Genomic DNA, 12,050 nt, shown 5'->3' on the forward strand with positions numbered 1-12,050 from the left:
TGGTGTATAATCTTCTTGATGATTTGTTGTATTCTGTTTGCTAGTATTTTATTGAGAATTTTTGCATCTATATTCATTAGGGAGGTTGGCCTGTAGTTCTCTTTTTTTGGTTGGGTGTTTCTCTAGTTTTGGTATCAAGATAATATTTGCCTCCAGGAATGAGCTGGGGAGAAGCCCTTTCCTTTCAATTTCATTAAAGAGCCTGAGAAGAATTGGTGTTAAATCTCTAAATTTCTTGTAGAATTCAACTCTAAATCCATCAGGACCTGGGCTTTTCTTCAATGGCAAGTTATTTTATTACATTCTCAATTTCACTGGCTGATATTGAGTTATTCAGGATTTTTATATGTTTTTCATTCAGCTTTAGTAATTCATATGTATCTAGAAATCTGTCCACTTCCTCTGTTTTCCATCCCATGAAAGTAAAGATTTTCAAAGTAGGTATTGATGATCTTCTGAATTTCTTCAGGCTCTGTAGTGATTTCACCTGTTTCATTCCTTCTTGCATGGATTTCAGTTTTTTCTTTCCTTTTTTTGATAAGATTGGCTAGGGGTTTATCTATCTTAGTCATTCTTTCAAAGAACCAACTCTTTGATTCATTAATTCTTTGTATTGTTTTCTTAGTCTCCATTGCATTAATTTCTGCCCTGAACTTTATGATTTCCTGTCTTCTTTGGGCTTTGGGTTTGAGTTGCTCTTCTTTTTCTAGGAGCTTGAGGTACAGCATAAGATTGTTTAATTGTGCTCTTTCTGTTTTACTGAGGTGGGAATTCACTGCTGTAAATTTCCCTCTGAGGACTGCATTCATTGCATCCCACAGGTTCCTGTAACATTTTTGTTTTATTGTAAACAGTGTTTAACCTCTACTTTGATTTCATCTGTGACCCATTGGTTGTTCAGGAGGATGTTATTTAATTTCCAACTGTTTATGGAGTTTTTGTGTTTTCTTTTGTCATTAATTTCCAATTTCATTGCAATATGGTCTGACAGTATACATGGGATAATTTCAGTTCCTTTGCATTTATTTAAACATGTTCTATGTGCTAGCATATGGTCTGTTTTAGGCCACATCTCGTGTGCAGTTGAGAAGAATGTGAATTCTGATGCTGTTGGATGGAATACTCTGTAAAGGTCTACTAAGTCCATATGTTCACATGTTTGGTTAAGTTCTCTTATTTTTTTCTGTATTTTTTGTCCAGTTGATCTATCTCTTTGTGGCAATGGTGTGTTAAAGTCCCAGGTTATGCTTGTGTTGCTGTTTATTTCATTTTTCATATCTGTTAAAATTTGTCTTATATAATTGGGTTCTCCTGCTCCTGTATTTGGTGCATAGATGTTTATGATTGTTATCTCTTCCTCTTGAAGTTTTCTCCTCATATGTATGTAGTGACCCTGTTTATCTCTTTTGATTGTTTTTGAATTGAAGCTCATGTTGTCTGCAAACAGAATAGCTACACCCGCTCTTTTCTGGGTTCCTATCACATGGAGTATTGTTTTCCATCCTTTAATTTTCAGTCTATGAATTTCCTTTTGAGTTAAATGTGTTTCTTGTATACAGCATATTTGGATTTTGTTTCTTGATCCACTCTGCTAGTCTGCTTCTTTTGGTTGGTGCATTGAGACCATTTACACTGATGGTTATAACTGGTATGTACTGGCTTATCCTTGTCATGGTATTTTCCTGCTCTTGGATCCTGCTTTTTCCTTGGATTTAATTGCTTGCTCTGCTTGGTGGTTTCTTTGTGTTGTTGTTCTTAAAGTTTTGGTCTGTTTTATCTCTTTCTAGGATGTCTTTTAGTACTCTTTGTGGGATTGGTTTGGCACTCATGAATCTCTTCCATTGTTCTTTATCATTAAAATATTTTATTTCTCCATTAAATTTGAAAGATAATTTGCAGGGTACATTAACCTGGGTTGGAAGTTGTTTTCTTTCAGTACCTGAAATACCTCACTTAAAGCTCTTCTTCATGGTTTGTGTTGAGAAATCTGCTGTGATTCTGATGGGCTTTCCTTTATAGGTGATCTGTTTCTTTTCTCTAACAGCTTTTAATATTCTGAACTTTTGTTGAATTTCTTGGGTCTTGATCACTATATGTGTGGGTGTAGATTTATTTTGGTTATGATTAACTGTAGTTCTATATGCTTCATATCTGTATGTCTGATTTTTTTTCCATGCCTGGGAAATTTTCTGCTATTATTTTTGTAAATAGTCTTTTTATGTCATTTGTGTTGACACCTGCTATTTCATTAATATGTATTAATCTGAGATTGTTTCTCTTTCTTCATCATGCAGTTGTTGAATTGTTATTTCCTGGTTCCTTGTTGTTTTTAAGAGACCCTTCCTTTCACATTTGTTAGTGGCAGTGCTGTCTTCAAGTTCTGAAATTCTATCTTCAGCTTCATTCTGGCATTTTTTTCCAGCTTTCAATGGAATTTTTAATTTCTTGGACATCTGTTTAAATCTGTTTCATACATTCTAGTTCTGTTCCATATTGTTCACTCAAGGTTTCCATTAGTTGTCTGTGCTCTTCTATTTTCTTGTCTGTGTCATCTTTGGATATGCTGAACACTTCTTTCATTATTGTTGTCATTTCTTTTCTCACCTGAGACATTATTTCTGATCTGATGTCTTCTATGGCCTGATGGAGTTGTTTCTTTACTTCAGTTGTTATCATTTCAGGAATTTCAGGTGTATGACTTCCAGGCTTTTCTGCGTTGATATCTCCTGGACTTGTTTTGGGTAGTGTGGAGGTCTGGGATTGCATTTTGCTCCTTTGTTTTGTTATTTTTGAAGATCCAGAGGTTCCCTGAAGTGCAGCCTCACTCTCCTGATTGTGTGTGAGTCACAGGGCAAGAGTCTGAAGATCCCTAGTGCTCAGTGAAGCTCCTGTGATGGTGAGTGATGGCAAGGTGGGGTCCCAGATGCTCCCGAACTTTCTTGCATTCAGTTGGCTCCCAGACATGTATGGGGGTGGTGGGGGAGGGTCACTGGAGTTCCTGAAGCTGTCTGGGGTTCAGCCCAGCTCCCACAAGAGTAGGGGTAATGCAGGTCATGGTTACTGAGGTTTCAGATATTGCCCAGGATAGAGCCTGCTTCCCACACTGGCAAGGGAGGGGTGGGGGTGGACTCCCTGAGGCTGCTGACTCTGTCCAGGTTTCAGCTGGGCTCCCGGGGGGTGTGGGTTGTTCTGAGAGTGACCACCAAGGTCCCAGGAGTTGTCCAGGGCTCCACATGCCTCACACAGTAGTGGGGGAGGCACAGGAGTGGCTCAGCAGGGTTCCTAAAGATGTCTGGGGTTCAGCCCAGCACCTGTAGACATGATAGGGGTGCAGTAAGTATCCACCCAGGCCCCAGAGAGTGCCCGGGGCTCCACCTGCCTCAAACACTGGTCAGGGAGCCACAGCGGCAGCTCACCGGGGTTTCTGAAGATATCCGGGGTTCAGCCCAGCACCCACAGACACACTATGGGTGTGGTGAGTAGCCGCTGAAACCCCAGAGGGCTCCTGGGGCTCCACCTGCCCCGTGTGCTGGTCATGGAGGCACAGCAGTGGCTCACTGGGGTTCCTGAAGATGTCCGGGGTTCAGTGCAGTACCCACAGACACATTGTGGGTGTGGGGAGTAGCCACAGAGACTCTAGAGGGTGTCCTAGGCTCCACCTGCCTCCCATGCTCTGCAGGGAGGTGCAGTGGCGAATTACCAGGGTTCCTGAAGATGTCCAGGTTCAGCCCAGCACCTGCAGACTCCTCTTGGCAGGTTTTGAACAGTGGGACTTCACCAGGTTCAAAACGTTGAGATCACCTTGCTGTGCATTAATAATGTATTAGGGGGTTGTTACTTGTTACTTTTCTCTCATTGCTGGGACAAAATACTTGATGCCCAAAATTCAGGAACAAAAGGTTTATTTAGCTTACAGTTTGTAGAGGTTTCAGTCCTACTTGGCTGGCTCCAAGGCGGGGTGGCACATGGCAGAGGGCAACAGTTCACTGTGGCAGAAGACAGCAAAAGCAACAAGAGCAAAAGGGAGGAGTGGCAGCCTCTTTCTCTCCCTTACGTTGTGTGCAAACTGTCCGCTCTGGGGCTGGTGTAGCACTCACACCCATAATCCCAGCACTGGACTATAGATCAATCAAATATCTAGAAGCCCACCTCCTGACTGCATGAGGGTTTGGGGGGGCATGCAGACACAAACCATAGCAGGGGTATTTTAGTCTCCTTGGGCTTCTTCACCAAAATACTTACACTTGTGACTTAATTACCTCCCAAAGTTCCCACCTTCTAATGCCATCACCTTAAGGGTTAGGATTTCAACAGATTAATTTTATAAGGATAATAGCACTCAGACCATAGCAGGAGGACAGAAGTGATTGTAGGAAAAGTAACTAACAACTGCAGAAATTCAGGTAATCTGGCCAGCGTGGATGCACTGAATGTGCAGGAAGGGAGAGGTTCAGAGGAAGTGAGGTAGGATTGCAGGTGCCTACAAGGTTGACAGAAGGCGAAAGAGCAAAGATGAGCATCTGGTACCTCACTCACCACCCCAGCATTCAACTGTAAAGCAAGTGCAGATGATCCTTCTTTCTGTGCGGAGCCAAAGGAGTATCTTACTCCCTAAGTAAGCTTGTTGGCAGGGAATGGGCGTACATTTCCCAGGTTCTTCACAGGCTCTGCCAGTATTTCTTAGACGTGCTTCACAACTGCCATCTTTCTCCACTTAATTTTCCACTTGTGGAACTAAATGAATATAAATTCCTTTACAGTGTGTCCCCACTCTCTCCCTTACAAGCTGAGGTCTAGCAGATATTAGTAAGTACCAGATAAAAAGGAGTCTCATAGAATATACGTGGGAAACGCTGGGCTATCTGGGAGTTGGATTTGTTTTTTCTCAAGCTTCTCAGAGTATGTTTTTGAGACAGGCTCTCACTGTGTAGCTCAGGCTGGCCTTGGACTCACTGTGTGGACCAGGCTAGCCTTGAACTTGCAGCGATCCTCCTGCCTCAGCTTGCCGAGCACCGGGATCACAGGCACGTGCCATCATGCTGGCCATCTCAGAGTGTTTAATGTGCTAATATACATCTTTAATTCCAAGAGGGACGATAGAAAGCACAGTGTTGCTAAAACATGTTTGGTTACAGAGCCCTTTCTGTCAGGAGCACCTGCACGGCTAGGCCTCTGGGGACCGTTCTCCGGGACAGGGTGCCGTGTGAGTCCTGTCCTCAGCACTGGAATTTTGGTTCTGACTCACATACTGGGAGACAAGAAGAGGTGGTGTCTTTGTTTTTGTCAAAGAGGAAGCCACTCCTGTGCACCAGGTGCTTCTACTGAAAGGATAAGTGCGCATTTGGAGGCAGGAGCAATACCCTGGGCCTGACTGCGCTTGTGACTCCAGCCCTGGGGTGAGCAGTGCTGTGTTAGCACTAAGCGTCTATCTGGGACAACAGCCTGTGCGTATGTGTGGGGCAGCATGCCCTGCCCAGGAGATACGTTAGGAAGGAGCCGACAGTGCTTCCCTGACGGATGTAAGCGACGTCGTGTCGGGGCAGAGCCTGTCCTTTCCTTCCCCGCTAACTGGAGAGCAGCAGCAGTTAGAAACACTGGCTCTGCCTGGTGAGGCCGAGGAAGCCTCCGCCTCCTTTTTCCCCAGCCTCTGTGGGTAACCAATGAGAGCACAGGGAAAGGCATTTCTCTCTGTTTGGTACATGGGTGTCTTTCATCAGCAGCGATTTGAGGTTGCTTAGGACGCACAGTCGCCTAGGATGGTGATAAAAGCATAGATTTCCACTTAGTGGGTGTGTACAGGGGAGCAGAGATCTGTACGCCCACCGAGCCCCCGGGTGAGGACAGTGCTTTGAGATCGCCCTTGAGTAGCAATGATACATAATTCATCAGCTCTCAGTGTCCAGGTGCTGAGAATCCCCTGACCGGTTTCCTACAAGTGCAAATTTCTAGGCCTCTGGAGTTCCTTATTTAGCAGGTCTAGACTGAAACACAGCAATCTGTATTTAACTAATTTTCACCTTGGCTATGGTTTCAGTGTCTGCCCGCTCCCCGCAAATGCACACGTTGGACACTTAACGTCCACAGAAGCAGTGTTTGGGGACGGAGCCTGGAGTGAGGTGTTTCGGTCCCCGAGGGCTCCAGCTCCGTCGTGGATTAAAGCCAGTTATTCGAGCACTTGAGGACGCGTGTGTTCACTCTCCCCTTTCATCTTCGTCTTTCTGCTATGCGATGTACAGCAAGAAGTCCCTCCTCAGATGCTGGCCCCTCGAGTCTGGATTTCCCTGCTTCTAGAATTGTGAGTCAAGTATTTCTATTCTTTATAAATTACTCAGTCTGCTATTCTGTTACAGCAGCATAATACACTAAAGGACCCTTGACTCACTTATAATTCAGTGTTTATTTTCCTATTTAAAACAATTCTCTTCAGAGCCAGAGAACAATTTTCAAAATCAGTAAATTAGTCTTGTTATACTGGTGTTTTAAAAGCTACAGTTTCTATTCACATTTCTCTAATTGCCCTAATCGTTTTCTCTGAAGCACAACCTCCTAAAATGAAATCCTTGTGGTCCAATCCAAAGGAGCCAAATGTTTAGCATTATCAGATTAGCCCAGGCCTAACACAGTGGGAGAAAATAGAACGTGGTGGGAGTTGTGGCTACCTAGAGTGTCTATTAAGGTAAAATATCTTCAGACCACAGTACTCGCTCAAGGAGCAGTGCCATGCTCACACCCTCAACTCCTGCTGCCCTCTGCCTCTCCATGCCCACTATGATGTCCTCCCAAGCTGTGCAGTTCTCTGTCCATAGCTCTTTTCTTTCTCCTGATAGGATATCCTACTTTGCCAGGCAATACAACCACACTCCATTATAATGCCTGTGAAGGAGTTTATCACCCACGTAGACAAATGCATAAATGCTGGTTATCAGTGCCAGGTAAGCTTGTGACTTTCAAGCTTGTTAACTATATGAAAAAACATTACCTTTTTAACCACTTGCTTCAGTGTTGTTGCACTGGTTTTTGTCAAGGGTCACGCCCAGACAGCTAAGGAGCTGGTTCCTGGAGTTAGAGCTCTGTGTTCCTCAGGAAAATAGCAGCCAGTGTTAACACTCATTTTGATTAGTTGTGACGACCAAAAGAAGCCGCCTTCCTTAGAACGTCTTCTCTTTCTGCCTTTGAGCTTTGAGGAAGTCCGCAGCTCAGCTGTCAGAAATCTAACTTCTGCTAAACTGGAATCTGGACCATTAAGTCCGAGTTGGCACAGACAAGGGTTCTTTTCAATCCTAACACATAAGCAAGACACAGTACTGCGTGTTTGTGCCACCAGACTGTGGATGCACAAGGGCCTCCCTGAAACTCTGGTGGCCAGGTGCATTCCAGGATTCAGAGGCTTTTAGATTTTAGAAAAGCCGTACAGACAATGAACTCTGTACTGTGCAGTATCTTAGAAGAGTTTGGGGCCACACCTCAAAATCAATAACATCAATATTGCTGCAGCAAATCTATAAATATGCACAGCCCAGTGGGATAATGACTGTGTCCATTTTCTCGGGAATTCTGGTTGGGTTTACAGTTTTCAGCTCCATGACTTAGGTCAGGTTCTCTCACTTATAGAGGAGTGGTGAAAAAGCTTTGACAAATTCAGGGCTCTGTACTTTGGGGATTGCATATAATTCATGGTGGGCCTGTTCAAGTATTTGTTGTGGTAGATTTTAGTCCAAAACAATTTTTCAAAAAGGAATTGCAGGTATGAAAATTGAGAAAGCCAAAAAAAGCTGGAAATGAAAATCATACCCCGAGGACAATGTGATGTGCAGCACCAGTTTGTTCTGCTTATTATCACAGACCACATCCATGGAAGAAGTGTGCCAGGCACTTTCCATTGAAAGAGTGTCATTTATTATATGTAAGAATCTCATCAAAATGGTGTTATCATTAACGCTTTATATAGATGAGGAAGCTGAGGCTCAGACAGGTTAAGTAATTTTCCCAGCACCACCAGGCCAGTAAATAATAGCTGGGAGTGGAACCCAGGTCCGTCCAACTCCAGTGACGCTTAGGCATCCATGTACAAAATGGATGGGCAGTTCTTTTGTGGATGTAGTACTTGTAGTTAATCTAGGGAATCAACTGACATCTTGAGATGTAATTAACCGGCTCCAAGTATAATCAGCTTATCTTTGTTTCTACTTCGGTTTTCAACATTTGGTCAGTCTATTGATCCAAGTCTGCTATCCCCATTACATATTATTAGCACATTAAATAATGCATGTTGAGCTTGTTAGTGATTCATTGATTGACTATTTTTGTTTTTGTTCCTAAGAGTAGTTGTGGCCTAGAGTTTTTTTAAAAATATGATTGGATATTAAGGGCTCATGAGGAAGTGAGTAGGTGTTGCCCAAGTATAAAATAATCACTGAGTTTAATGTAAACAAGAAGGCATTTATTGGATCCCTACTTTTATTGTTTTTTTTGGCTCTGGGGATAAACCAAGGGGCGCTATACCACTGAGTTACCTATTCAGCCATTTTAATTTTTACTTTGAGACAGGGCCTCGCTAGGTTGGACTTGAACTGGAGAACCTCATTCCTCAGCTTCCCTCAGTGATGGATTAAAGACTGCAGCACCCCGCCCAGTTCTATTTTGTATCCTGTATTCTGCACAAGTTACAGAAACGAGCTCTGGCACCGAAGACTTTTTCTGTTGAAGGGCAAGAGAAGTTGGCAACTAGTTGTTAAATGACAGTGGAGACAGCGATACCAAGGATGTGAAGCGAGAAAGCGGGGAGCAGAATGCACTATCACCATAGAGTGATGGCATACATCTTACACACCATAGAGTCATGGCGTACATCTCACACACCGGGGTGATCAAAATATATGGTGAATAGTTAAATAAAAATACAATAAATACTTTTATTAAAAATACATAATATTAAAAATAAAAATATTTATTACAGTCAAAGGTGCGTCTCCACTAACCTCCCTCAGAGTACTCCCTCTCACTTTGAACATGCTTATCCCACCGTGCTTGCCACTTCCTGGAGCAGCTCCGGAAGTTCTCCTTCAGGAGTGTTTTTATGAGGCGTATAGTGAATACTGCTGCGAAGTCTATAAAACATTACAGCGTGTCCTTGTCCACTGCACTTACTGGCTCTGGCACTGTATGACTTCTGGCCCTTTCCCAAAGTAAAAATGAACGTAGACCTGGTTGTGGTGGTGCATGCCTGTAATTCCACCACTTGAGAGGCTCACATAGGAGAATTGCTGTGAGTTCAAGGCCAGCCTGAACTGAACTACGTAGTGAGACACTGTCTTGGGGCTGGGGATTTAGGTCAGCGGCAAAGTGCCTGCCTGGCAAGCGCAAGGTCATGAGTTCGGTTCCCGGTACCGGAGAAAAAACCAAAAAAAAAACAAAAACAAAAACAAAAACGAGAGACCCTGTCTCGAAAAAATAAAACCAAAAAAAAAGAAAGAAAGAAAGAAGATGAATTGCTTTAGAAAGTGGCAAGAATGATGGGATAAATATGCTCATATTGAATGGGAATATTGAATATTGTGAGGGGAGTTAATGACAATGTGCCTTTTACTGTAATAATTTTTTTAAAAATGTAAGCAATAACCATGTTTTTCAATTACACCTTGTATTTATGATGTGTGATATGATCTTATGATACACAAACCTAGTAATTCTTCAATGAGCTGTCTATACTTTTAATCAGGAGTCCATTAAAACATTAGCAACTCATTCTTCAAAGTGGGTGTGATCAAAATCCAGCCTTGACTGTGAAGTAAGAAAAATCCTTAGCATATTCTTCACTTAACCTTTTGCTGTGTTCCTCACACGTCTGTCTTGGTCCAGTTCCCACTCCCAGTCTTACACTAGTGCTGTTACCGTTGCTTCTCCCTCTCGTCTGCTCCATCCAGCTGCCCTGGACTTCCTGGTATTTCCAGCTCTGCAGACCTGCTCTCACCCAGGCCTTTGCACTTGCTGTTCCGCTCCCTGAAGTGATCCTCTCCCAAGTCAGCACGTGTCTCTGCCTCCCTCACCTTCTGCAAATGGCAGCTCAAACGTCATCTTCTCATGTGGCTCGCCTGGCCAGCTTTCAGCATCTTTCGATTCTGGTGCTCGTTCCTTGCATTGATTTTCTCCACTGTGCTCATCCTGGTGGACACTTCCTACACTGTACGCATCTGTTTACTGTCTATGAGCCTCCCGAGGTAGACATTCTGGTCTAATTCACATCCCTAGTTTAGGACGAGTATCTGGTACATGGCAAGCGCTTGCTCAGTCTTCGCTGAATGAATGAGTGTACTTCTACAGTCAACATGACCATTAATATTTAACTACTGGTGCTGGCCAAAGTCTGTTAGAGTTATTATCCTCTGTCGATAGGAAGGAATGCTTCAAGATACACGCACTGTATCATCCTTCAGCAGTATTTTTAGAAAGCTCCTCGGTAAACACTGTCAAGGAGGGCTGGCTCTTACCAGTGCAGTTTACTTACACTAAGACACAATCAGCTTTAACAGTAAAGCAAGATGTGTGACCCTACGTAAACTAGAAAACAAAACATAAATTACATATTTGCAGGTGGCATTTCAGGAGCTAGCTCAGTGTACAGAAACATCTCCTGGGTAGAACTGCTCTGGTGAGGGCACCTGCATCTAGGATGTGACTGTCAGCTTTGTGGGATGAAGACCTCGGTCTTGTCGATGCCCTGGAGTTCATGAGTCCGGAGGAGGCTGTCTCATCCTACCAAATTAGGAGGAGGTTGGAAAACAAGCTGTAATGTGAGACATAAAGTTCACACCTGAGAAATGGACCTAATCAGGGACTAGGACTCTCATATAGCTTGAGGAGAGAGAGCTTCTCTCCTTGTTGACAGTTGGACCTGGAGACGAAAATGATATTCAATAGCCTTGCTAGTGAGGATGGGACCTGGAGACGTGATTTCTCAGTTCTCTCAGTGAGACGGCCCAGCCCTTTGCTGACAGCAAGGCTGGGACCCCTTTTCCTGCGGGCCAGCACTACCCACGCTGGGTGACTAGCTCCTGCCAGCAAGCCGCACTTTTATTTTGGTGTGCTAATTCTTCTAACTACAGAGCCAAGTCTTGTTCTGGCCTGTGAGCTGTTTAACCGTATTAAGGTAACTGCACCTTTCCAATACCTCTATTGATTTGGTGATCTAACTCTGAAAAAGTAACCTTTTTGTTTTTAATTTCGTAGAAGACATCTCTGTCATAGCTTCCAGGTACTATCTATGGTTCCTAATAAAATCATTGTCGCTCTTGTATACCCCCCCACATCACCTGAGTAGCAAACAGTGGTTTTACAGAACAACAGATGTCTTCCTTTAGGCCTGAGTGTGTGGCAGTGGAAGGCAGTTCCTAGAATGGATGTCCACTCAGGCAGATTGGTTACTTAAAACCGTGTTCTTTTGTGCTGTGACTTCTGAGCACTACGTGGATGCCAGGGCATCGGCTGTCTTAGAATTTTATTGAAGAGACATCTAGTGGAGCTAATGTGGAAAACTGTCATTGTGAAGGAACTTCGTCAGGGCGGGAAGAGGCAGTGCTGAGAGAGACCTCTAGCGTCCTGCAAATTTCATATTCAGTAGTGCAGAGTTCCTTCACACACCGCCCACTTTCCATTGGTCAAAGAAGAGTGTCCTTTCATTTAGAGTTCACCATTCCAGGCGTGAGAGGCTTGGCCTGTTCAGGATTCCCCGCTATGCGTTTTCAGGTTGATAAATTCAAGTAAAAGACATGTCTCCTCCGGGGCCCTGTGGTATTACCATTTCGATGAGTTTGTAGTGATAACAAGTTTCATTCCCTGGTCACTCCCTGCATTCCACACCTCGGGGCTCGGTACTGCAGGTGCATGGCTTCTTTTAATTATTACTACTGTAATGGCACTTATATTTTTCTCCACATCTTTCAAATGGAGAACCTGAGTCTTAGGGAGGTTGAATAACCAAATGTGAATACCTGTTAGGTGGCAAGGACTGACCTCTCTGATTCTAAAACCTAAATTCTTAGTCATGACATATT

This window comes from Chinchilla lanigera, unplaced genomic scaffold, assembly GCF_000276665.1.
Source record: "Chinchilla lanigera isolate Chin_1 unplaced genomic scaffold, ChiLan1.0 scaffold00057, whole genome shotgun sequence".
NCBI classification, from domain to species: domain Eukaryota; kingdom Metazoa; phylum Chordata; class Mammalia; order Rodentia; family Chinchillidae; genus Chinchilla; species Chinchilla lanigera.